This window comes from Anopheles coustani (genome assembly GCF_943734705.1).
Source record: "Anopheles coustani chromosome X unlocalized genomic scaffold, idAnoCousDA_361_x.2 X_unloc_10, whole genome shotgun sequence".
NCBI classification, from domain to species: Eukaryota; Metazoa; Arthropoda; class Insecta; order Diptera; family Culicidae; genus Anopheles; species Anopheles coustani.
In genome coordinates this window covers 226,365-232,500 of record NW_026525049.1, presented here as the reverse complement: position 1 = coordinate 232,500, position 6,136 = coordinate 226,365, and the positions used below count along the sequence as shown (strand labels likewise).

The following is a 6,136-nucleotide window of genomic DNA, read 5'->3' as shown; positions in this document are numbered from 1 at the left end:
CAGGACCGCCGAAGCAGCGTGGACCAGGGGAGAACTGAACTTTATACTTCACACCACAGTATTGAGTAATGTGCCCTCTTCCACATAGGGCAAGCTGGAATGTTCCATTTTACCCAGGACGGCCGAAGCGGCGTGGACCAGTGGAGGACTACACAATCATGAGGTTTGATATCGACTTGTGTGTTTCAATAGGATACCGATGGTATGGTTTGAACCGATTTGATTTAGCCATTCTGAAGTCATCACTTGGTTGAAGCGCTGAACTAGGGAGGCATCGTTTACATATATATTGGTTTTCGCATGCTCTACTAGGTTAATGTCATGAGGTTGGCTATCGAGCATGCCCAAGTGATGACTTGATTGTGTGCTTGCTTGAATTCTTCACATTTCATACCATCGGTTAGTTGTCGAATCATTCCTCGATCATAACCTTCGTTCTTGGTTCATGTATGCTCTCTTCCACATAGGGCAAGCTAGAATTAACTATCTTACCCAGGACCGCCGAAGCAGCGTGGACCAGGGGAGAACTATACTTTGTCTTGTATGCCCTCTTCCACATAGGGCAAGCTAGAACTAACTATCTTACCCAGGACCGCCGAAGCAGCGTGGACCAGTGGAGGACTATACTTTGTTCATAACACCACAGTATTAAGTATGGTGTCCTCTTCCACATAGGGCAAGCTAGAATTAACTATCTTACCCAGGACCGCCGAAGCAGTGTGGACCAGGGGAGGACTATACTTTATACTTCACACACTAGCCATATTGAAGTCATCACTTGGTTGAAGCACTGAACTAGGGCGAGTCTATCGTTTACTTTGCATTGGGATAATACGCTGCATGCTCTCTTAGGTTAATGTCATGTGGTTGGCTATAGAGCATGCCCAAGTGATGACTTTGTTTAAAGCTCAACAGGTAGAGTATTATGTCCTCTTCCACATAGGGCAAGCTAGAATTAACTATCTTACCCAGGACCGCCGGAGCAGCGTGGACCAGGGGAGAACTATACTTTGTCTTGTATGCCCTCTTCCACATAGGGCAAGCTAGAATTAACTATCTTACCCAGGACTGCAAAGCAGCGTGGACCAGTGGAGGACTATACTTTGTTCATTACACCACAGTATTAAGTATGGTGTCCTCTTCCACATAGGGCAAGCTAGAACTAACTATCTTACCCAGGACCGCCGAAGCAGTGTGGACCAGGGGAGGACTATACTTTATACTTCACACACTAGCCATACTGAAGTCATCACTTGGTTGAAGCGCTGAACTACGGCGGGGTAATCGTTTACAGGTTATAATCATATAGCTGCATGCTCATTAGTAGATAATGGAATATTGTATGGCAATATGAGCATGCCCAAGTGATGACTTTGTTTCAAGCTCAACAGGTAGGGTATTGAGTCCTCTTCCACATAGGGCAAGCTAGAATGAACTATCTTACCCAGGACCGCCGGAGCAGCGTGGACCAGTGGAGGACTCTATACTTTATACTTCACACCACAGTATTGAGTACGACTTGCATAAAGCCCCTATTGAGAACCACGAGGGCTCTCTCAATGTAGAACCACGAGGGCTCTAGTACCGATTCTCTCGGTACGGCTTGGTCCGTGTTCCTTTATGCTTGTACTCGCGGAAAGTCTCAACCCGGAGGTCTTGACTTTGATTGTCATAGTTGGACTACGACGGGGCATCCGACCATTGCTGATCGAACACCCCTGATTCACCATCTTTCGGGTAGGCGGTACGCGTACCTCCGGACGCGGAAGTCTCAACCCGGAGGTCTTGACTTTGATTGTCATAGTTGGACTACGACGGGGTATCCGACTCATCGAATACCCCAGAAGCACACCATCTTTCGGGTAGGCGGTACGCGTACCTCCGGACGCGGAAGTCTCAACCCGGAGGTCTTGACTTTGATTGTCATAGTTGGACTACGACGGGGTATCCGACTCATCGAATACCCCAGAAGCACACCATCTTTCGGGTAGGCGGTACGCGTACCTCCGGACGCGGAAAGTCTCAACCCGGAGGTCTTGACTTTGGTTGTCATAGTTGGACTATGACGGGGCATCCGACCATTGCTGATCGAACACCCCTGTTACACCATCTTTCGGATAGGCGGTGCGCGACACCACCGACGCGGAAAGTCTCAACCCGGAGGTCTTGACTTTGTATTGTTGGATAGTCCTCTTCCACTATAGGGCAAGCTGGAAATATTCCATTTTACCCAGGACTGCCGAGGCAGCGTGGACCAGGGGAGAACTTCACGGAATCTTCAGGCATCCATGATTGCCATAGTGCGTAAGCCGCCGCTGTGCGCGTCAACTCGTTCCCCGTGAGGAGGAGTCTAGCCGCCGCTAAAAGACGAAGCATTAAGTGTCCTCATTCCACTATAGGGCAAGCTAGAATTAACTATCTTACCCAGGACCGCCGAAGCAGCGTGGACCAGGCGAAGACTATACTTTATACTTCACACCACAGTATTGAGTACGACTTGCATAAAGCCCCTAATGAGAACCACGAGGGCTCTCTCAATGTAGAACCACGAGGGCTCTAGTACCGATTCTCTCGGTACGGCTTGGTCCGTGTTCCTTTATGCTTGTACTCGCGGAAAGTCTCAACCCGGAGGTCTTGACTTTGATTGTCATAGTTGGACTACGACGGGGAATCCGACCATTGCTGACCGAACACCCCTGATTCATCATCTTTCGGATAGGAGGTGCGCCCACCTCCGACGCGGAAGTCTCAACCCGGAGGTTCGGACTTAGAGTTTTTCCCATTTAAAAGTTTTTCTCTTAGCCATACTGAAGTCATCACTTGGTGAACGATTGAACTAGGGCGGGTTAATCGTTTATAGGTATCATGTGGTTTGCATGCTCTCTTAGGTTAAGGTCATGTGGTTGGCTATCGAGCATGCCCAAGTGATGACTTTGTTTCACGCTTGCTTGATTTCTTCAAGATTCCCTGTTATATAGTGTAATCATTCGAGAACAGGGAATCTTTGGTTTTGCTCAACAGGTATTGGATGTCAACTTGGTATCTAGATCGCATTAAGTCTCAACCCTTAGGTTCGGACTTGTATAGTGACATCTTGTTACGGTCTTGAGTCTCAACCCGCAGGTTCGGACTACTTAGTGTTTGATCGAATATAATATGGCAACTTGTGCCTAAGTCTCAACCCGCAGGTTCGGACTTCTGTTTATTTGGCCAATGTATGTATAAGGCAACTTGTGCCTAAGTCTCAACCCGCAAGTTCGGACTTGTGTATTTGTTCGAAGTCATGTATAAGGCAACGTGTGCCTAAGTCTCAACCCGCAGGTTCGGACTTGTTAGTGTTTCGTCAACTTTCATATGGCAACTTGTGCCTAAGTCTCAACCCGCAGGTTCGGACTTGTGTATTTGTTCGAAGTCATGTATAAGGCAACTTGTGCCTAAGTCTCAACCCGCAGGTTCGGACTTGTGTATTTGTTCGAAGTTATATATAAGGCAACTTGTGCCTAAGTCTCAACCCGCAGGTTCGGACTTGTGTATTTGTTCGAAGTCATGTATAAGGCAACTTGTGCCTAAGTCTCAACCCGCAGGTTCGGACTTCTATAGTGTTTCGTCAATTATCATATGGCAACTTGTGCCGAAGTCTCAACCCGCAGGTTCGGACTTCTATAGTGTTTCGTCAATTATCATATGGCAACTTGTGCCGAAGTCTCAACCCGCAGGTTCGGACTTCTGGAAGGATCACTTGGCCACTAATGATCCTTCCGCAGGTTCACCTACGGAAACCTTGTTACGACTTTTACTTCCTCTAAATCATCAAGTTCGGTCAACTTCGATAAAGCAGACGCGGTTCACGAGGATCCAGCGAACGATCATCTCCAAAGACCTCACTAAATAATCCATCGGTAGTAGCGACGGGCGGTGTGTACAAAGGGCAGGGACGTATTCAACGCTGGCTGATGACCAGCACTTACTAGAAGTTCCGAGTTCATATGGACCATTGCAATCCATAATCCCTACTAAGTGAGTATTTGAGTGATTTCCCGTTCCTCTCGGAATAGGAGACACGCTGCTACCCACATTGTAGCACGCGTGTAGCCCAGAACATCTAAGGGCATCACGGACCTGTTATCGCTCGATCTCATTTTGCTAAACACAAATTGTCCTGCTAAGCAGCGTACCGTAAGTGCACTTGCGCACACGAACAGCGAAGGTGTCAGGTCATACTCCACCGAAAGGTCCTAACCCGTTCCAATCGGCATCGACGCATTAACGCTGACTGCGTTCTAGTTAGCATATGTGAGTCACGTTCGTTATCGGAATTAACCAGACAAATCAATCCACGAACTAAGAACGGCCATGCACCACTACCCTTAAATTTGAGAAAGAGCTATTAATCTGTCTCACCTCCATAAGTTCGGACCTGGTAAGTTTTCCCGTGTTGAGTCAAATTGAACCGCAAGCTCCATTTCATTGTGGTGCCCTTCCGTCAATTCCTTTAAGTTTCAACTTTGCAACCATACTTCCCCCGGAACCTGACTTTGGTTTCCCGGAAGCTACTGAGAGCACCTGGTTGTAGCGTCTCCCAATTGCTAGTTGGCATCGTTTACGGTTAGAACTAGGGCGGTATCTAATCGCCTTCGATCCTCTAACTTTCGTTCTTGATTAAAGAAAGCATCCTTGACAAATGCCTTCGCTTTAGTTAGTCTTACGACGGTCTACGAATTTCACCTCTCGCGCCGTAATACTAGTGTCCCCAACTACTTCTGTTAATCATTACCTCCGGTCTGAGTACAAACCAATGAAAGATTAGACCAAAGTCGTATTCCATTATTCCATGCAAGATTATTCTAGGGCGTTTGGGCACCCTGCTTTAAGCACTCTAATTTGTTCAAGGTAAACGTGAGCGGTCGAGCTCTATGTTACACTTGCACCCGTTGAAGGGCACACCATGACACAGACTTGGTGCCCTACCACACCATTGAGTCGCAACCAGATTCCGACTTGGCCCACCGACCACGGGTTGACCGGGTCGGCGGAGCCGGACTGTGTTGGACAAGTATCAACTTCGAACGTTTTAACCGCAACAATTTTAATATACGCTAGTGGAGCTGGAATTACCGCGGCTGCTGGCACCAGACTTGCCCTCCACTTGATCCTCGTAGAAGGATTTATGCTCTACTCATTCCAATTATGAAACATCATTAAAGAGTTTCATATTGTTATTTCTCGTCACTACCTCCCCGTCCCGGGATTGGGTAATTTACGCGCCTGCTGCCTTCCTTGGATGTGGTAGCCATTTCTCAGGCTCCCTCTCCGGAATCGAACCCTGATTCCCCGTTACCCGTTGCAACCATGGTAGTCCTCTATACTACCATCCATAGTTGATAGGGCAGATATTTGCGAGATCTGTCGTCGGTGCGAGACCATACGATCAGCATCATTATCCAGACTTCAACTCAATGACACGGAGAACCCGCGATTGGTTTGACTAATAAGTGCACCAGTTCCCGCGAGGGTCCTGGCATGTTGCATGTATTAGCTCTAGATTTTCCACAGTTATCCAAGTAACTAGGTTGATGATCTCGTAAATTATAGCTGTTATACTGAGCCTTATGCGGTTTCACATTAAATCTGTTTGTACTTAGACATGCATGGCTTAACCTTTGAGACGAGCGTATATTACTGGTAGGATCAACCAGAATTCCGACTTTGCGTTCGAATGTTCATTGTCCCATTGCACCCGGAGGAGCAAACACCACGTTCTATATGTTGTCAAGTCCGGTAGCACACGGGAGGCGAGCCCCCGTGCGAACCTCATTGCCCTCGTATCACACACACACCCGATGCACCGGACAGGCACTTGAGCGGCATTCGACTCCGCTAAGCGCTCGTGCGCCCGATTGTGCATGCGCTGACGGGGCCTTCATACCCCTACCACAGCGACCTTATGCCAAACTTCCATGAATACTTAGGTGAGCTGACAAGGGCCTTCATTTCCCTACCATCAACTAAAGGACACGCTAGGCGCGTCCGATCATTGCAACTGCGGGGCTTTCATACCCCAATCACCACAGTACGCAATTCACCAGAGTTTAATCACAACCCCCCCGGACATGGCACACTATTAACTTGCAACAAA

At 48.0% G+C, this 6,136-nt stretch overlaps 1 protein-coding gene across 1 annotated transcript in view; it reads right to left on the bottom strand.

The window, feature by feature from the left end:
• The window catches only part of LOC131269849 (helicase POLQ-like), a 151,720-nt gene that overhangs the window by 131,950 nt on the left and 13,634 nt on the right, over window positions 1–6,136 (bottom strand). The gene's annotated exons all lie outside the window — the stretch shown is intronic.